Source organism: Acinonyx jubatus, chromosome B2, assembly GCF_027475565.1.
Source record: "Acinonyx jubatus isolate Ajub_Pintada_27869175 chromosome B2, VMU_Ajub_asm_v1.0, whole genome shotgun sequence".
NCBI classification, from domain to species: Eukaryota; Metazoa; Chordata; class Mammalia; order Carnivora; family Felidae; genus Acinonyx; species Acinonyx jubatus.
Window position 1 is genome coordinate 136,308,723 of NC_069385.1, and position 21,500 is coordinate 136,330,222.

General features: G+C 43.4%; 1 protein-coding gene and 1 long non-coding RNA gene across 4 annotated transcripts in view; one reads left to right on the top strand and one right to left on the bottom strand.

Annotated features, from left to right (window-relative positions):
• The window catches only part of DTNBP1 (dystrobrevin binding protein 1), a 131,875-nt gene that overhangs the window by 18,292 nt on the left and 92,083 nt on the right, over positions 1 to 21,500 (bottom strand). The window lies entirely within an intron of this gene.
• Positions 7,977 to 21,333, top strand: LOC128315695 (uncharacterized). The gene is made up of 3 exons (XR_008298741.1): positions 7,977 to 15,958; positions 19,325 to 19,567; positions 20,856 to 21,333. It is a non-coding gene; the product is annotated as an uncharacterized LOC128315695 (long non-coding RNA).

Here is a 21,500-nt window from a genome sequence, read left to right on the forward strand (position 1 = left end):
TAGTCCTTAGCACTGGTTATTATTATTATTTTTTTAATTTTCCCGCGCATGGTAAAGTTAACCAATTTTTTAAAGAAAGCTAAATGACTTAACTTTTCCTCACCCTCCAACACACACACACATACGCGCGCGCATGCACACACACCCCCCCCCCCCCCCTTACACACATTTATCAAGAACGAAATGCTGCTTCTTTCTTTTACACGCAACTGAGAGAAGGTGTTCCTTACCTAGAACACAGTAGCTGGCAGGTTCGGCAAACAGAGTAAAAGAACTCTTTCGGACAACGAAGAACTCATGGCCACTCCTAGCGAGATCTCACAATGTCCAGTCATTCGGGGCAGCTCCTGAACAGCTGTTTCCTAAACCCATGTCACAGGAAACAAACACTATTCTAGTATCTAAACTTCTGGAACATTTCAAAACTTCTATCAACTGCCCTGAAGGAAATGACCACTATCTAGAGTATTAGCAAAATGGACAGCTTAGAAACTCCATGTGCATGAGGTTTGCTGAAACAGTGAGACAGAAATGCTCAGCTGTTGGCTGTCTCTGCGGGAGGGGTGAGGCAGCTCCAAAGACCTCTGTGTGGCTGGGAGACTCTGGGCCTCCCGGGTCACCCCTCCAGGCCTGGGACCCTCCCCCATCAGTTAGTGCGGGGGAGGAGGCCAGGCTTGGATGGCATCCATAAGGAGCTCACCTCCAGTCTTTAAGTACCACAGTTCTATTTTTACTTGCTTTCGATTGGAGCAGGAAGAGGTCATCCTAAATCCTGTGTGCTTTGTGGTGAAATTGTAGGAAAATCAGATTAGCGGTAGGAATTTGGAACCTCTTCCGTTAGACAGTGACATTTCAAGAAAATTAGCTCCAACTATTAAGAAAACCCTGACAGTATTTTTGCTTTCGTCTTCCTGGCCTTTTTATTGCTTAAAGAACAATTCGAACCAAAAGGCTTAAGGATTAATGGATAAGTGAGAAGCTCCGCCTGTGGCCAGAGGCTTCATGAGTTATTAACCTGTTCGAACTCCATGGGCTCAAGGTGGGAGGCTGACAGGACAGCCTGGTGGCCTGAAATGAGTCCGGGCAGCACCAAGACCACTGTGCCTCCTGCAGGGACCAACACACAACTAAAAGGGGGGGGAGGGGGTGGATCACAGTTCCAAGCAATGGCTTCACACCACCTGCACGTGCTATCACTCTGTGATATGTGGATGAAACATACCTTTTACAGAAACAGTACATAAAAATGATAAAATATCAAGCCTGTATCATAATATACTATTCTTTGGATGATTTCCAATTTTTTTTCTTGGAAGACTGAAAAAAAAAAAAAAAAAAAAAAAAAAGACCCTCCCGGCTAAAAGCTCTGTGTTGTAAATATTTAGACAATAGCCTAATTTCCTAGCATTTTTAAGTCAAATCCGATACTTTCCTGAATTTTACTTAGGGTATTAACCTACTTAATAATAATTATTGGGGCAGAGGATGGGTAGATCTTTAGAGGAATCCTTTCAAACTCCAAAGGTAATTTTTGGTTACTACATGAAAAACTTTTTTAACTTTTTTTTTTTTGAGAGACAGAGCACGAGTGGGAAAGGGGCAGAGAGAAAGGGAGACACAGAATCCAAAGCAGGCTCCAGGCTCTGAGCTGTCAGCACCAAGCCTGATGCGGGGCTTGAACTCAGGAACTGTGAGATCATGACCTGAGCTGAAGTCAGAAGCTTAACCGACTGAGCCACGCAGGCGCCCCAAAAAACTTTATAAAGGTATAAAACTTTATAAAAGGTATAAGCCAACTGCTTGTGTCTAAATGTGAAAGTCAACTACTATAGAGTTCATTCTAATGAGTTATGGAGATAGTAGGCCAGGGTCTCTAGACATTTAGTGGCATCAAAGTCACCTGGAGGGCTGGACACAGAGACTGTTGAGCCCTCTGCCCAGAGTTTCTGACTCAGTAATTGGTGGGGCAGAGAACTTGCATTTCTAACCAATTCCCAGATGGTGCTGATGCCGCAGGGCCACGGACCAGCCTTCTGAGACCCGCTGCTCTAGGTGAACTGTATCTGTGCATCCACTGCATTCAAATTTTTTACTTGGTACAAATATTTTTATAATGGGAAAGAATAAATAGAAGATGGGGAAGCTGGCACAATTCATGGAAACGACAGAAACGTCCTCTCCTTGATGCTCTCCAAAACATCTGGAGTATCCTCTAAAAAGGACAATCTTCAGCAGCAACCAAAATGTAGAATCAGAAACAAGCATAGTCATTTTTACCAGTGACAGACAAGTGTCTTCAGGACAGAAGTCCCTCTGTAGCAGCTCCATCTGATTTTGTGGAATCCTATTTTGTGGAATCCTTTACCTATCCCTGCTCAATGGCTTAGTGGCTCCATACAATAGGTAACAAAACCACTGTGGTCAGATCACTTCTGTGCCCCGAACCCCAGACCTAACCCAGAGTGGGTTCTCATCCTTCTCCATTTCCAGAGACAACAGAAACAACCTGGAGACGTTTTCCCACCATCTCCAATTATACACCCATGTGAACAATATAAAATCATATTTGTATTTGAAACTAACAGACAAAACTCTGCCAAATAAAAATTGGGAAGAACAAGTACACATATCCAAAGTGAGATATGATATAGGGTATGCCAAGAGATTCGGGACAGATGTAAAAATATGTGACTGGTGATGGGGTTCAAGAGGTTGCCCCAAAATATGGCACCTTGGCATACTGAATACTTTAAGCAGAAGGAGTCTGAGAAAATGGCAGAAGCAGGACGTGCACTCTGACCTTCCCTGTCTCTCTCCCCTGAAGTAGGTCACAGATGCCTTCCCCAGACCTAAAGGAAAGGAGCATTCTTACCTCCAAGACAAAAGGACACTGAGAAGAATCCAAACACACAGACCTTACGAGCAGGGCAAACATCTAAAAGATCTGCTCTTCTGATTGTTCTGTGAATCGGCCTCCTCCCATTTCTAGCCCCAGGTCCCTACCTGGTTCCTTAGCTAAGGATGGCATATGCAGGGTAACAGCCTGACTTGCTTTGGGGGTCTCATATTTTCATGGAGCTCCGTCGGTGCAAAGTTAATTTGTTTTTCTCCTGTTAATCTGTCTAGACAAACCAAAGAACCTAATGGGTGCAAGGAAAAATTTTCCACCCCTACATTTGGTGACCATGAAGGGACCAATTTCACTGGCTGCAACCTGCTCGCTCCAGGGCTCCTTGCAGCAGAGAGATTCTGGGACCTCTGACAAGTATAGCAAAATTCTTACCACATCAGTCTCCTGAATTTCTGCTTACAGGGGCTGGAATCTCCCTACAAGGGAGCGTCCTCCTCCTGCCCCCCGCCCCCCACCGCCTTTCCTAAATTTAGAGTAGCAGAAGAAAACAGTTGTGGAACTGGACCCTTGGGTACAGCAACTCTAGTAAAGATTCATTATAAGTACTCTTGGTTTTTATCAATCCTTTCCTTCCCAGAGATGGTCACTCTTTGTCTCTAGCCGTTGTCACAAGGAGGAAAACCAGAGGCCAAAATGCAGGCAGAGGCTCTAGAAGCCTGCTGTCCTAGCTGGCCTCACAGACTGGTGAGTTACCATTTCTCACCAGACTGGCATCTGTTTTGACAAATACTGCAGTGGGTTACTGTGCAGATGACGTAAAGGCTGTTGCTAAGGAACATCTTAGAAGCCAAAGCTGCACAATTGGTGGGCACGGGTAGAACACTATTTGAGTGCTGACCACCTAACTCAATAACTCCTGTGATAGAATAAGTTGGGCACAAAAAAATCTTTTTTTCACACTTGGTCATTCATCAACTTTAAGAAAATTTCTCTGCAATGAGGTACACTGTAAAATACCACACAATCCCCAACCCAGTGGTATATCTCTTTTACGAATTCGTATTGGCTCTGAGACCCAAGGCTTACATAAAGCTCTTAACATGCATATAAGAAAAACCGGATAAGGTTTTCATCTAGAACTGTTCTATGTCTTGAGCGCTTGGCTTTATGACCAACCAGCGAGAATATTCACTCAGGTCTCTGCCAACCAGAGATGCATGCACTGGTGTGGTACAGCCAAATAGCAGCTGATAAGCAGGTTCTCCTTGTGTGTCTTGTAAGTTCTAAGAAGAATTTGTCATAAGGGGTCCTGGTCCATAAAGGGCCTTTGTTGTCTCAACAGTCATGGTCATTAACTTGGCTGGCAGAAATGTGGGCGGCACCCCATCTGTGGCTAGATCTTTCTTAAGCTAACTCTTTGGCTATTGGGTGTCTTTTGTGGTTCCATACAAATTTTAGGATTATCTGTTGTACTTCTATGGAAAATGCCATTGGTATTTCATAAGGATTACACTGAATCTACAGATTGCTTTGGGTAGTATGAATATTTTAACAATACTAATTCTTCCAATCCATGAATATGGTATACTTCTCCATCTATTTGTGCTATCTTCAGTTTCTTTCATTGGTGTCTTATAGTTTTCAGAGTACAGGTTTTTCACCTTGGTTACATTTATTCCTAGGTATTTTATTCTTTTTGATGCAGTTGCAAATGGGATTGTTTTCTTAATTCCTCTGACAGTTCAAGCATAGAAATGCAACAGATTTATGTATAATAATTTTGTATGCTACAACTTTACTGAATTCATTTATTCCAATGGTTTTTTATGGAGTATTTAGAGTTTTCTATATATACTGTCATGTCATCTACAAATAGTGACAATTGTATTATATTTCCAATTTGGAGGCCTTTTTTTCTTTTCTGATTGCTGTGGCTAGGACTTCCTGTACTGTGTTGAATAAAAGTGGCAAAAATGGGCATCTTTACCTTGTTCCTGATATTAGAATAAAAACTCAGTTTTTCACCATTGAACATAAGGTTAGCTGTACATTTTTCAGATATGGCCTTTATTAAGGTACATTCCTTCATACCAACTTGAGTTTTTTTCCATAAATGGATGTCAAATTTTGTCAATTGCTTTTTCTCCATCTGTTCAAACGATCATGATTTTTATCCTTTTTGATGATGTGGGGTGTCAGATTGATTGATTTGTAGTTATTGAACTATCCTTGCATCCCTGGAATAAATCCCACTTGATTTATGGTACATGATCTTTTTAATGTACTGATGAATTTGGTTTGTTAATATTTTCTTGAGGATTTCTGCATCTATGTTCACCAAGGAGACTGGTTTGTAATTTTGTTTTTTGTGGTATTTTTGGTTTCAGTATTGGGGTAATGCTGGCCTTGTAGAATGAATTTGGAAGCACTCCTTCCTCTTAAAAATTTTGGAATAGTTTGAGGACAGGTATTAACTCTTCTTTAAATGTTGGTAGAATTTGCCTGTGAAGCTAACTAATCCTGGACTTTTGTTTGTTGGGATTGTTTTTTTTTAATTTTTTTTTTCAACGTTTATTTATTTTTGGGACAGAGAGAGACAGAGCATGAACGGGGGAGGGGCAGAGAGAGAGGGAGACACAGAATCGGAAACAGGCTCCAGGCTCTGAGCCATCAGCCCAGAGCCTGATGCAGGGCTCGAACTCACGGACCGCGAGATCGTGACCTGGCTGAAGTCGGACGCTTAACCGACTGCGCCACCCAGGCGCCCCTGTTGGGATTGTTTTGATTACTGATTCAATTTCATTGCTGGTAACCAATCTCTTCAAATTTTCTATCTCTTCCTGACTCAGTTTTGGAAGACTGCAAGTTTCCAGAAATTTATTTTTTTCTGGTTGCATTATCTGTTGGTTTATAACTGATTGTAGTAGTCTCTTATAATCTCTTGTATTTATGTGATATCCATTGTAACTTCTCTTTCACTTCTGATTTTATGTATTAGATGGTCTCTTTTTTCTAGCTAAAGGTTTGTTGACTTTATCTTTTTAAAGAGTCAACTATTAGTTGCACTGATCTTTTTTATTATTAATTTTGGTATCTATTTATTTCTTCTCTGATATTATACCTTTTCTTCTATTAACTTTGGGCTTTGATCTTCTTTTTCTAGTTCCTTCAGATGTAAGGTTAGATTGAGATTTTTCTTGTTTCCTGAGGTAGGTCTCTATCACTATAAACTGCCCTATTAGAACTGCCTTTGATGGATTCAACAGATTTTGATTTCCTCTTTGATCTCCTTGTTGACCCAATGGGTTGTTTAGTAGCATGTTGTTTAGCCTCTACATGTTTGTGGGTCTTGTTTTGTTTGTTTTTTGGTTTTGTGTGTATGTATGTATGTATGTTATCTCTACATCCAATGTGGGGCACAAACTTATGACTCTGAAATCAAGGGTCAGATGCTCCACTAACTGAGCCAGCCAAGCGCCCCTACATGTTCGTGTTTTTTCCAGTTCTCTTCTTGTAAGTGATTTCTAGATTCATACCATTGTGGTCAGAAAAGATGCCTGATATGATCTCAATTTTCTTAAATTTACCAATACTTGTTTTGTGGCCTCCTATGTGGTCTATCCTGGAAAAGGTTCCATGCACATTTGAAAAGAATGTGTAATCTATTGGTTTTGGATGAAATGCTCTCTATGAATCTATTAAGTTCATCTGGTTTAGTGTATCACTTAAGGCCAATGTTTCCTTATTGGTTTTCTATACCCATTGATAAGTAGGGTGTTAAAATCCCCTACAATTATTATATTACTATCAATTTCTCCCACTATGTTAATATTTGCTTTATGTATTTAGGTGCCCCTATGCTGTATGCATAGATATTTACAAGTGGTATATCTTCTTGTTGGATTTATTCTTCTATCATCATGTAATGCTCCTCTGTCTCATTATAGTCTTTGTTTTAAAGTCTATTTGGTCTGACATGAGTATTGCTACTCTAGCTTTTCTTTTCTTTTCCATCTGCATGAAATACCTTTTTCCATCTCTTCTTTTTCAGTCTCTATGTATCTACACCTGAGGCGAGTCTCTTGTAGACAATTTATAGATGGGTCTTTTGTTTTTATCCACTCAGCCACTCTATGTCTTTGGCTGGAGCACTGGGTGATATATGGAAGTGTTGAATCACGACATTGTACACCTGGAACTAATATCACACTGTATGCTAATTAACTGGAATTTGAATAAAAACTTAAATAAAGAAGTCCCTTTAATTTTCTTGTAAGGCCAATTTAGTGGTGATGAACTCCTTCAGGTTTTGCTTGTCTGGTAAACTCCTTATCTCTCTTTCAATTCTGAGTGATAACCTTGCCACGTAGAGTATCTTGGTTGTAAGTTTTTTGTTTTTTGTTTTTCTTTCAGCGCTTTGAATACATTGTTCCATTCCCTTCAGGCCTGCAAAGTTTCTGCTGAAAATCAGCTGTGTACAAGGAGTGTACAGTTGTGTACAAGGAGTCCCTTGTACACAACTAATTGTTTCTCTCCTGTTGCTTTTAAGATTCTCTCTTCACTTTTAACTGTTGACATTTTGATTGTAATAGATCTTGAGTCTCTTTATGACCATTACTTTGAACTCTTTACCTGATAGGTTGTTTATGTTTCATTTACTTCTTTTGCTGAGGTTTTGTCATGTTCCTTCATTTAGAACATACTCCTCTGGCTTCCTCCTGCCTCTCTGTGCTTCTCTCTACATAGTAGGTGTATCAGTTACATCTCACAGTCTAGAAGGATGGCTTTATATAGAAGGTGTCCTGTGAAGTCCAGTAGTGCAAACCTTCCCCAGTCACCTGCACCCCTGGGTGCTCCAGTGTGGGCTGCACATGCCCACCTGTGGTGGCTGGGCTGCAACTGGTGCAGATTTGCTGGTGTGTGTGCTGTCCCCCTGGCCTGGGTGTGCTGGAGTGTGGAGCCAGCCCTCGGTGCAGCTCTCTGCAAGGTCGGCTACAACTCCTACAAACACTCTGGTGTGTGGGGCTGCCCCGTGGGGTGGGGGACGACTGGGGCGGTGCCAGTCCTGGACTGGGCGGCCTGCTGGGTGTGGTGGGGAAGGGGGGGGGCCACTTGGGAGGGGTGTTGGTGGTGGCTGACGCCACCTATCGGGTGTGGCAGGGCAGGCAACTCCTCGGGAGGGGCCCCAGCCAGGGTGGGCAGGTTGGGAAGGGCAAGTCCACGGGGGAGCACCAGGGCAGGGCAGCAGAGGGTCAGAAATGGCTCCCACAAGCACCTGGCCAGCCATACAGAACGGGAGTGGGGGAAAAAAAAATGGCACCTGCCATCCCTGGAGACAGTTCCGAAGATTCCTGCCCCTCCTGCACATGCCCTAAAACTAGTCATTGAATCCCCTTCACGCGTAACCCAGGCAACTTTCAAAATGCCACCTCTGTGCTGGGTCTTAGAGTGAGGGCGCCTGTACGTGCTGCCTTTAGGAATGAAGCCTCAGTTTCCTGTAAGTCTCTGTCTCTCCCAGAGTTAAGCCCCGCTGGCTTTCAAAGCCAGATGTTGTCTGGGCTTGTCTTCCTGGCTGTGTGGGTAGGCCCCCCAGGAAGCCCGATGTGGGGCCTGGACCCCTTGTTCCTCGGGGAGGGCCTCTGCAGTCGTGACATCCCTCCTGTTGTGGGTCACTGGGCTCAAGGTGTGGGTCTCGACTAAGCCGTGTCTGCACCCTTCCTGTCTCGATGCGGCTTTTTCTTTATATCCTTAGTTCTGTAAAATCAGCTCTGCCAATCTTCAGGTCATTCCCAGCAACAGTTGGTCCATATGTAGTTATTCTGTTTTTAGATGTAGTTATTTTGATGTGTCTGTGGCAGGTGGAGAGCTGAGATCTTCCTGCTCTGCCATCTTCATTCTGACCCGCTTTAGATTTTTAAATATCGCTGAAGAACACTCGGTAATATTTGAAACAACCACCTTTATAGATGTCGTACTTATACTTCCTGATTTCAAATTAAATGGTCGAAAAACTGCAACCTAGAACAACGGTTGCAAACCTTTTCAGGTTTAAGAGTGGTTGCGCTGTTCCTGAGAAAATAGCATGGCAACAAAAATCTACTATGAATTCAGTGGCACTTTTTAAATGACTCTGAATTGTATTTCCCACAACATTTACACACACTGCAAGCAGAATATTGCCTGTATCTGCAATACAAAATATTTATTTATCACACAGGACACAAAGCTGAATGTGCTTCTGATTGCAAGGGCCTCTCGTTATAAATGTCCTCAAGCCCCAAGTTGGAAATATTCTGCTTCTAAAAGGTTCAGCAACAGTCAAACCTCAGAATGCTTGAAAGCTGATCATATCCGTTGGAAATGTGATTGTTTCCAGAAAATATTTTAGAAATGGGGATTTATCGCTTTCAATGGCAAGCTGTTGAAAACTTCTGAGCGAGTGACTTACGAATAAAGGAGTGTCATAAATGGCCACCAGCTAACAAGACGGGGAGATGGACTGTGTGCTTCCCAGGAAGGCCGGTGGTGCAGTCAGCGGGGATGGCAGGAGACGGCCCCTAAGCACATCCAAGAGTCCGGAAGCAGAGGAAGAAGCTGCAGGGAGTGGGGGGACAGGGGACCGGTCGGCATGCGGGGCAGTCCGCGTATGCTCACTTCCCTTAGTGCTGCTTCCTGAGATCTCACCATCGCGAGACTTCTGTTTGAACGTGCCTCTCCTAAGTGAGCGGAATGTTGTATTTGGGAGCTTTGAGGAGACTGACATTCAAAAGGGAATGGGAGTTTGTTTTCACATGCTTGTCTTCTCCCTCATCCTTCTCTCGGATTAATGGCTGTACAGAAGGGGGAGCCAGGGGCGGAAAGAAGGATGACTGAAGAAGGGAAGAGAGGGACGGGGGGGAGGCAGCCGCCCTGGGGACCTTAGTAGGGACTTCTGGCCGCGAAGGCACTACTGCCTCGCAGGAAGAGGAACTGGAGAGTGAAAGAGACAAGCAGGAATTGTCAGGGATGCACTACTCCTGATTCCAAATGTGCTCGGAGATCTTACCTTCTGCCTTCCTGTTTTCTCCTGGCTCTTCAACTACATCATGGGCAATGGAGACTCTTGGAAGATCAGCTTAGAAACTCGAGCACCATTCAGGAAGTATCCCTGAGGAACGGCTTTCCCGGAGACGAATGCCTTCCGACCGACATCCTACGGTGCTCCCTCCCGTCTCGCGTCCCTACGTGGTGACTCTGCTTGCCCTGTGCTCAGAGGCCTGCACCCAGCACACCTCTGCCCTCTGGCAAACGCGAGAAGTTTTAGGCTCTCTCCTCTGGGCTCCCGGAGGTAACGGACACGTCTTGTGCCATTTGCGTGCCCTCTGTCACTCGGCCAGATACTAAATTCCTGGAGGGCAGACACTGTGCCTTTTAAAGGCGATCAGCATATACCACCCTGCAAGATGCCACTTTGGCATCAAGATGAGCTGAAGGCAACGGAGAAGCAGCAGGTGTAGGGCAAGCTCTTTGGCCCACCCCTTTCTGTCTAAAAGCAGGCTGCAGATTTCCCTTTGTAAAGCGCTCCCCTCTCCCACACCAGGAAGAGGAAGACGAGTCTTAAACCCCAGGATGACTCATCATCAGAGAAGGCTCCGATGTCGTCTGCACGTAGCAAACCTTGCTAAGTCACCTTCATCTCCCATCGGGTTCCCCCACCTACGGACCGTCCTGTAGTTTACCACCCCCAGACGCCCCAACTCACCCTCTTCGTCTCGTTCTTGACAATTTATTGCTCTCTTAAAATGGTGTGTAAGCCCGCAGGCCTAGCTGCTGCTGTGGGCCTTCACTTCTTTCCTATAACGACCGCTGGGCGCATGTAAAAATTAAAATATTAACATCAAATAAAATCGGTATGCCTTTTCTCCTGTTGAGCTGTTGTTTGTCAACTTATTTTCCAGGGCCCTAAGCACTAGACCGAAGACGTAGAGGAAAAAGGTTTTCCTCCATTACACATTCAACTCAGCAGCTGTAGTGCCTGCAAGGTATCGAGCAAAAGTCTGATGAATGAACTGGTGACAGTCACAAATGCCGAGTGTCTGGGAGCAGGGGGGCGCTGGGCGCACAATGGGGTCTAGGTAGTGGGCTTGCACCTGGTGGCCTGACTTGCACCTGGTGACCAAGCTGCCCGAGGCAGTCCCCGCAGGCCAGATGTTCAAGATGCAGAAGATAAACAGCACACAGCAGCTCAGGAAACACTCGCGTGCTGTTATACGGGCTGAGAACAAACATGCAGAACCTTCGAGGCTAAATGTGGGAGTAGGAAGTGGCTACGGTGAGCCTTGGGGGGCTGGCAACGGACAGTGTCATCAAATTGGCCCATATAATCGGTGCGGTAACCTACTGAGAAACACCTGAGCTTAACAAGATTCATTTTAGTCCAGAAATGCCATTTGCTCAGGGACTATGGAAGGGTTGGCAGAGAAACCCATACAGCATGAAAAAGAGCATTCCGGAAAGTAATAAATCGCCTCCAAATGATCAACTAAAGATAGCCTCTGAATCACTCCCTAAAATTCCTATTTACAAACTGAAGCATTAAAGCCTTTCCTTTGGTTTGACAACAACGTTAAGTACTCAGAAAGACAGAAGGCGTGTTGAGAGTTTATTCAGAAGAGCATTTGACCCGGAGGAAATGTATCCATTCCCATACAGGAAACTCCCTCACGTGTACTCAACTAAAACGACAACAGTTCACACACAAGGAGATCATTTTGTTGTAAGGAAAGTACCACATAAACTGAGCTGATAATCCTAAAATCCATGGTGTTTTGCAAACTGCGATGTGACAACGTCTTTTTCACAAATTCTCCAGAAAATGTCAATATTCCTTAGAACGAAGGCCTGCCCACTGATCCAGTACACAGAATCAGTGCGTTTGCGGGCTATCGCATGGCCTCCCGAGGGACTCACGAGGCACTCATGAGGGACTGGGCCAGGAGTGGGCTGGAGACTTGTCACGAGACAGGAGAAAGGAGGCGCAGCCCTCAGGAAACACCCACTTGAGACAAAGGTTTGGTCTAAGCCAAAACAAAGTTATTTCCATTTCATCACTTTTTGTATATAATCATAAGCAGGAGAGGAAAACAAGACACACAGACAAAAAAAGCCCCCAAACTCTTGCCATTTTATGAAACAGTCTGTCTAAAAATCTAGTAAAACAAGCTGAGTTTACTCTAAGGAGATCATGACACAACGGGAACACCACCCTTCTCTGTCTGCTGCTTCTTCAAATATGTTCATATATAAATCGAGGCCCTGGGTCGAGAGACAAGATTAGAGTCTAAAGTATGTAAAAACACACACTTCATACCGTGTGAGGACGACACAACACACGCATCACTGTAGCCTCAGGGGAGCTGAGAGCGCACAGTACTGCACACGAGTGATCTGATCAGCATCTGGGGTGACCGGTTTCAGGACTTCAGTGTCCTTTAGCCACCTTCCCCTGTCTGCACACAGGCGACTCTGTCTGTTCCTCACGCACGAGGCACTGAAGGACAATGCTCCTGACGACAGGTGAACTTTCTTTCTCTTTCTCTTTTTTTTTTTGCTCAGACAGCCTTACTGTTTCTTAAATTGACTTATAAAAACCCACGTGGGAAAAAAATGAAAATAAAAAAATAAAAATAAAAACCCATGTGGGGTCCTCAGAAAAAGGCCCACAGGCCTGAGAGTTAATTTCTTATGTCTTTTTCATTCCCCTCCCCCTTCCTTTCCTAAACCTAATTTTTCTTCCCATACATGATCACGGTTATGCCGCAAGAGAGGAAATACTTTCTAATTTACTAGAATCTCCTGACACTCAAAATTTACCTACATTTACCATTTTAGACATTATGAAGTAAAAGGATCTGGCAAAGGGATTTCAACATCAGGTCTATTTTCCTTTCCTCACAGCAACAATTCATTACCTATTTTTCTCTAGAACTTCAATCAAGAGAAACCTTTCTTTCTGTATATTTAGAAACTTGCAAAAAGGGAAATCTGTTCCCTAGTACTTGTTTCATGGAAAGCACTTAGTAAAAATAATACATTTTCATTTTCTGAGCAAGACACTTCTCACCCTTGGCCTAGAAGTCCCAATGCTCTCTGTTGTATTTTGAAAGAGGGAATGAATTAGATTTACTGCAACCCCTTTGAGAAATAGTAATTTGCTTTCTTAATTCACTGAGTCAATCAGAGGACATTCAGGGAAAACCACAGGAAAGATTCTTCCACATTTTGTGTTTCAAAACTAAAATAAAAGCTTGGCATTTAAACTTGCTACTGTAGTCCTTGAAAATGCCTCAAATCATCTTTTGTTGAATTAGTGGATTACAAGCTCAGAGTTTCTGTTGCTTTCATTGTTCTCTTCTATTTACCAGACTCAGATACATTTTCCCCGATAACTTCCTGAATTAACCAACAGGTGAGTTAATCCAATGCTACTAGGTCCCCAGATCACAAGCCATGTTTACCCAAAAATGTTCCTTCCCACAACAAAGGGACTTGCTGTCCTGTGTGTAGCAGAGTGTTTAGCATATAGTGAGTACTTTTTTTTTTTTTTTTAAATGAAACAGATGCATGAATGAATAAGTAACTTGTCCTCAATCTTTCCCAAAGTCTCAGGAAGACGGAAAGCAGTGAAGGTGTTTAAATGAAACTATTGGGAGCAGACTACCAGGACTATCTCCTCCTGGAAAAAGAAAACCCAACGGGCACAACCCAAAAGAGCGGTGTGCTAGGGAGGGAGGGGACTCACAGGTGCTGGCTTCCTCCCTCTTATTATAACTTCCTGTTGGGAAGCATGACAGATCGTGCAGAACTCAAGGCAGGCAGGCTCTCGAATGCCCGGGTATTCTCTAGGTTCCCATTTCCCCTGGGCCCAAGCTGCCATTATTTCGCACTAACCTGTCAACAGCCCCCTACCTGGTCTATCCAAATAAACACTGGCCTCCCTCCAATACATTTCTGCGCGGCAGCCAGACTGACTGTCCTACAAAGCAAATCTGATCATGTCTCCCCCTCTCTGACCCAATGGCTCCTGGGAGAGAAACAGCTTAAAGCCTAAAGTTGAACACAAATCAAAATGGCTACAGTAATGCTTTGGCAAAGCTCCATTTTAAAGTGACTTTTTTCCTCTCTTCCACAAACCTCCCTCCTCTCTTCTTAGTCTTTTGTTCCAGGAACCTGGTACCACCCTAGAGAAGTGACGAAGGAGGCTGGTAGCAGGAACACGATTCCTGGCCAAACGGGCTAGATCTCTCCCTAGAAACTGACCCCCCCCCCAGCCCCTTCCTCGGGGAGGGCTTGCAGGTTTTGAAGGCCATAGCCTGCTGCAGCCTCCCTTGCCTGGCAAAGCAATATAGCTATTGTTCCTCTTTATCCCCAACTCTGTCTTCAAGTTCTATTTTGGCTCTGAAGAAGGGAAGTCAGTCTTCCATAAGAGGAGGACTGCCTCATGTGGCCTACATAATCCTATCGGCTCTCCAGTCTCATCAGGTACAGCCCCGGCACTCACTCCACCCAGCTCTAAGGGCCTTCCTCTACCTCATCAAACTCGACACAATCCCACCAGCCTTGAGCTGAGCACATGGTGTTCCCTCTAGTTGGAATCTCTTCCTTACCCTTTCAGATCTCAGTTTAAATACAATTTCCTCACAGAAGAATTCTCTGACCTCCATAATTAAGCAACACCAAACTTATTACAAAACCTCATAGGAAACTTCTAGGAGAAAAGCCTCATGGCCTTGGGTGAGGCAAAAAGTGCTTGCATACGGTAGCAAAAGCAGATTTCATTAAAAATTTTTTTGTTCAAAAGGACTTCCTCAAAGTTAAAAATTTTGTGTTTCAAAATGTACAAGAAAATGAAAAACTAAAAAATGTAAGAAAGTATTAGCAAACCATATATACGATAAATAACATGTATCCAAAATATATAAAGAACATTCCAACTCAATAAAACAATCCAATTAAGAAATGGGCCAAATGCCTCAAAGGTCATTTAACCAAAGAAGATACACAAATGGCTAATCAATATAGGAAAAGATGCTGAACATCATTAGTCAGTGGAGAAGTCCCAATCGAAATCACACGAGATTCCACTTCACTTCCACTCCAGTGGCTGTATTAAAAAAGACTGACAGTAGAAAGCGTCGACAAGAATGAGGAAAAACTGGAATCCTTCTACATGGCTGGTGGGAATGTCAAATGGCAAAGCCACTATAGAAAACAACTCGACGGTTTCTTTAAAAAGTGAAATGGAAACTTATCACATCATTCAGCAATTCCGCTCCTAGGACGCATCCCTCCAGAGAGAAATGAAAACACGTATCCACACAAACACTTGCGCGTGAATGTCTACAGCGCGATTATTAGTAATAGGCCCAAACTGAAAACGATCCAACTGTCCTTCAACTGGAAAACGGATGAGCAAAATGTGCTCTATTCACATATTGGAATACCATTTGGCAACAAAAGGAACCAAGTACTGATACGTGCTACCACAAGGATGAAACTCAAAAACACTGTGCTAAGTCAAAGAAGGGAAATAACAAACGGCTACACTTGTTATCATTCCGTTTTATGAAATGTCCATAAGGAGACAGATTACTAAATTGACTAAAAACCACTGAATTATACACTTAAAATGGCAAATTTTATGGTATACAAACTGCACCCCAACACAGCTGTTAAGAATACAAAAACACAACCTCATGTGAACGTGTGGCTCTTCTACAGCACTTACCCTCAAGTGGCCAGCACACCAGGCACTCAGAAGGGGGGTACAGAGTCCTCTGAAAGCACTCTGCTTCTTGTGTAAGAGGCGGCCTTACACGGTAGAGAGACCACAGGCCCCCAAGTCAAGAAGGCAATGTTCAAACACTGCCTCACCACCTCCTTGCCGGGTAATTCTGGAAAGTTACTTAAAATCTCTCAAATTCAGTAAAATAGGGACAAGAATACTACAAGTGCTGTGAGAACTGACAACAATACAGATACAATATGGCTTCCGTCCCCTTCATTCCATGAAGACGCGCTTCTCACGGCCACCAACAGCCTACGTGTTGCCGGTTCTGACGGACACAGGTGAGTCTCCACGTTTCTGTGAAGATGACAAAGCTCGGCATTCTCCCCAACACCTCATCACTCCCAACTCTATCTATTGTGCTTCCAGAATAACTCCTTAATCCATTCTTACCTCTCTGCACCACTGTTGCCTCCATCCCAGGTACCATTCCCTGTTGAACCTTCTACCCAGTCTGCTTCTACCTAACCTGTCCCCTGTCTGTTTTCCACACATCTGACAAGAAACCAACAATAGTGCTTTTCCCACATACCCAACTAGAGGGATTTGTTCAAGATGTCACCCTCTCCCATACACTACTTAAAATATTTTCTTGCCTTCCATTTGTTAAAAAAACAAAAAAACAAAAAAAAACCAAAAAAACAAAAAAAGGAAAACTACAGGCCCCAAATGAGTTCCCAAACCGGGGCTTAATGCCCAATCTCATTGTAGTTTCCACACCCAACCTCCCCTACCCCCCGACATGTGGCCTTAACTGGTCATTCAGGCATTTTCTGGCCAGCACCAGTGAAGGAATTGGTCACGTGGACCCTCTCCATCCACCAAAGGAAGATGAGGTCATCTGCACAAGACCTCCTGCCCTTTCCCCTAAAGGACAGTGACCTTGACTGAACAATCCTTTGCTTTTTTTTTTTGTTCGTAACTTTCTCCCTCTCTTGTAAAAACCTTCCATTTTGAACAACTCTTGGGAGTTCCTCCCCTACTTGCCAGATGGGACGCTGCCCAATTCCCGGCAATCGAACTAGATCTTCAAACTTCCCCGGCTGAATTTCTGTTCTTTAACAATATGTATACCTACTAACTGGCAGAGTGCCTGGCACGTAGTGGGCAATCAACAAGTGGATCTTATTATGTTCTGTTAAGGGTTACAAAATAAAATGACCATTCACCCAAAGTCTTCCAGGTTCCTTTCCCAAAAGCCCCAAGGTGGCTTGGAGACTCCCTCCTGTTCCAAATACACCTGCGTATGCTCTTACTAACGCAACTAACCTCACTTCTTCTATCTTTTCCTGCTTAATTGTCAGCTTCTTGAAGGTAAGAATCTTTTCAACTTTGAATTCTTAACAAAGACAGACATAAATCTTTGTTGAATCAACATACACTGATCAGGGCAGAAATTCATTTTTAAAAACATAAGGTTTTCTCTGGGCAACCTTCACAGATACCAGTGTGCAAGCGGTCTGGTTTTACTTTGATGCTTTAAATAAACAGTTAATTAGACACAGAAATCTCTAAAGACCCTGCTTTCATCTTCTATCAAATACACTTACAACACATATATAGTTTATTTTATTTATTTATTTATTTATTTTTGAGACAGAGAGTGCAAGCAGGAGAGAGGGAGAGAGGGGGAGAGGGGGAGGGAGGGGGGTGGAGAGAGGGGGAGAGAGAGAGAGAGAGAGAGAATCCCAAGCAGGTTCCATGCCCAGTGTGGAGCCCGACGTGGGCCTGATCTCATAACTGTGGGATCATGACCTGAGCTGAAACCAAGAGCCGGACGCTTAACCGACTGAGCCCCCCAGATGCCCCAACATATATGTAACTTAAATCTGAATAATTAAACCCTTAATTTAAAAATCTGAAAAACCCACACATCTGTGCTCTTCCCATGGTTTCATCAAACCACACGTTTTAGCACTGCGATCTACTCAGACCTAGAGATTGACTAAATGAATTTCTTATTTATTAACAATAATTTTTTGGAATAAATTAAAAATCTGAAATTGCTACAGAAGAACCAAAAAAGGTAAAGAGCACTGCCCAACACTCACACCCTGCCACAAGAGACACGCCCACAAAAACAGACTCTATTTGCAAACAAAGACTTAATGAACAATCGAGGCTTTAAATCGCTGTTCTGCAAAAACTGTTTCGATTAAAAAAGTATACTGGGATCTACAGGGTGCTTTCTTTGGGCTGTTTCATGTTTTTATTTGATGTATAGAATACACTAGTAACCAAAATACCCTTTCCTCTTAAATCCATTCACATACTATTGACATGAAGAAGGAGCCCCCCCCCCGCCAAACAGTTTTGTGCCCTGACCAGAAGCAGACTTAACCAGAAAAAGGCAGTTTCAGAGGTAGCACACAATGCTGCCTAAGTGCCCATTTAACATAATGCTGCAAAACTTTCTGAGCTGATTACGTGACGGTGGTCACCCAAGTCTTCCTCCAAACTTAGGTATAAACTTCACAAATTAAGTGTAAACATTTGAGGCTGTTTTTCCCCTCCTGCAAGCATCTTAAGTGTGTCTTAGTCTTCGAGGCCTGGCTTATTGAACTGTTTTGTCTCCATCCTGTACCCGCACAGGAAGACTCACTGTAATGCCGTGATTAAAAGAATAAAATTTTATCAGGGCACCTCGGTGGCTCAGTCGGTTACGCATCCGACTTCGGTTCAGGTCATGATCTCACAGTTCATGAGTTCAAGCCCCGTGTTGGGCTCACTGCTGTCAGCAGAGTCCATTTCAGATCCTCTGTCCCCTCTCTCTCTGCCCCTTCCCTGCTTGAGCACTTGCTCTCAAAAAACAAAACCAAACAAAAAACAAACAATAAAAACATTTTAAAAAAGAATAAAATTCTACCATTAGTGGAAACAAATTAAAATAAACGAAAATGCATTAGTTACAAAATCAATTCAACATGTTGGTGGCAACAGAGGTTTATAAAGTTAAGGTGAGGGGCGCCTGGGTGGCTCAGTCAGTTAAGCGTCCGAGTTCGGCTCAGGTCATGAGCCCCGCGTCGGGCTCTATGCTGACAGCTCGGAGCCTGGAGCCTGCTTCGGATTCTGTGTCTCCCTCTCTCTGACCCTCCCCCATTCATGCTCTGTCTCTCTCTGTCTCAAAAATAAATAAACGTTAAAAAAAAAATAAAAGGTGAAAAGAGATGTTGTTACCGCCTGTTACACACACAAGGACAAATGTGTGTTTCACTGCGTTTTCACGGAGCACATTAAAGCAACCTGAAACAATAAATGGGATTCTACTAGAATTTTTCTGTAACACATCTGGCCTACTTGTGAAAAACTGGTATAAAACTAGCAGAAACAGCCCTGCTCCTCAGCCTAACCTCAATACCCAAGAGATACAAAAGGGGGATAAAGAGGAATCCGAAAATGCACTATGATTTGTCAGCTTGTGTGTAAGGACCCTGACTAATGACTCCAACGATGCCCTATTTTTAGCCCTGCTTCCTTCTGATTCCTGAGCCAGGCCAGGGTGTTCCCTGGCACATCAACAATTAATTCTCTTCTCCTCCTGCAGGCCCCTAAGACATACCAGGTCTGTTTGTGGAGTAAACACTTTACTTTCTTTTTTTTTTTTTTTTTATTACTCAGAACAGCTTCATTTTTTTTTTTACATTTAGGTTTCTGACTCTCCGCTTGTGCCTATGACGCTTTCACGGCGATTTCCTGCTCCATAAGGAAAGCAGGCTGGATATCCTGCCGCTTAGCACACTCGGAACCATCACAGGCCTTGCTGATGTGTCTTCTTCGTCTCGGGCCCCCTCGTAAGCGCTTCGGGCTCACAGCACGAGCTCCTTGAAGATGACACAGGCACACACGCCCCATGCCGATTTGGGGGCCTTCCCGACCTTCTTGGTATAAAGGTGAACAATCCTATTAGCGAGGTTCAGGGCTGCCTGGTTTTGGTGGAGGCCATGCTGGGACAACTATCCCTTTACTTTCTGAAGTTACTACTTTGTTCTTTGGGGCAGTGCTTTAAATAAGCCAACTGTAATACTCACGACTTGCAGATTTCCACTTTAAGAAGGTAAAAGTTTCTGACAAAGTAACAACATCTGAATGTGAACCAAGGCAGTCTCCTAACTGCATACTGGATAATATGGAAGGGGTGCAGAATTCGCCACCCCAAAATGTGCCACTTTGGCATGTGGATGGATAAAACTTTTACCTGTCCCTTAAATGCCTAAAAGAATTTACACAGGGGACCTACCTGCCCAAGCCAAAGAGCTATCACCGGAAGTAATTTTTTTGTCTGAAAGAGCCACCTGCATCTGGTTATCAAACATCTGCTTTTTCTCTTCCTGTGAATCCCTCCTCCTCTTTGAAGCCCCAGGCCCCTACCCCCACCCCCACCCCCAGCTCAGGACAGCACCTGAGCCTCAACCGCCTGGCGGCCTCTGGGTCTCGTTATTTTTATGGGGCTCCTGTATGTAGGAAATTAAATTTTTCTCCTGTAATCTCTCTGATGTCAATTTAATTATTAGATCAGCCAAAGAACCTAGAAGGGAGGAAAGGCAAAGTTTTCCACCAGTACAATATGAAAATAAGGAGCCATTCAAAACCATGCATTTAGTAAAACAGAAGTTAGTAAACTAGGCATTACAGAAATAAAACATACGGTTTGACATCTAACTCAATCTAAGAAACCTGACATTACAATATCTTTCTATCTTCACAGTATGAAGGAATTACATTATTTTAGGTTTAGTAATGGCACTGTGGTTATACTAAAAGAATCTCATTTTTCAGAGATTAACACTGAAATATTTACAAAACACAAAGTATTTCATGGAATTTGCCTTTAAAAACGGAGGGAGGGAATAGGCATGGGGAAGGGATGGAACGAGACAGGCCCATATGCTGACTGCTGAAGCTGGGTGATGGGGATATGGACGTCCATCACCCTCTGTTTTTGTACATGTTTGAAAATGCCTGTATCAAAAAGGGGAGGGGAAGCGTAATAATTCTTTTCACTGCCTACTTGATCAAAGAAAAGACCAGCTAGGCACAGTTCATATTTATTCAAAGAACTGTCAATCTAAATTAAAAGACTGAAAAAGTGTGTGACCTGTCACATTAAACGTCACTGTAATCTCTGTAAAGACTGTAAATCACCGATCCATGAAAAATTCTCCCGTCCTTTCACTGCAGCCACTCTTCCCGGGGCTTCAATAGCCACATGGGATCTTTTTCAAGATACTCCTATACTCACCCAAGACAGGTGCACGGATTCCCCAGGCTTAGTGACACTGACTGCAAGGATGCCTGACACCATCTGGGTGTCCTTCCACATCTGGAAGGTCCCCCCACTTGTGAACCTGAACCGGTCCCTGCTAACCCTGTGGTCTACTGCTCCTATAACCGTTGACTGTCTCCCAACTGCACTGTGAACTTCGAGATGGTAAATACTTACTCTTACTCATCTTTACATTCTCTACTTCAGCTAAACTAGTGCAAAATAAATGTATGAGAAAAGAGAGAATAAATCTGTAAATCTCAGTATTTGTAGCTCATTCTTAAACTCTAAATATGTGAGATTTTTCGTACTGTAACTTTAAGGCATTTTCCCAAAACTTACTCTGATGTCCTAATCCTACTATTGCACATTTGTTAATAAACTGTTTCTGAAACCGAAGTTTGAGTCCTAAAGATAGATCTGTCATAAAAATAGCCCATATTTGGAGATGGACAACTACCTTAATTTACAGAACTTTACCACTGTTTTCATTAAAGAGAGAGCATATGGCTAATCAAAAAATGAAGAGTTAGGAGTCCTATCAGTAAAAATTATAGTTA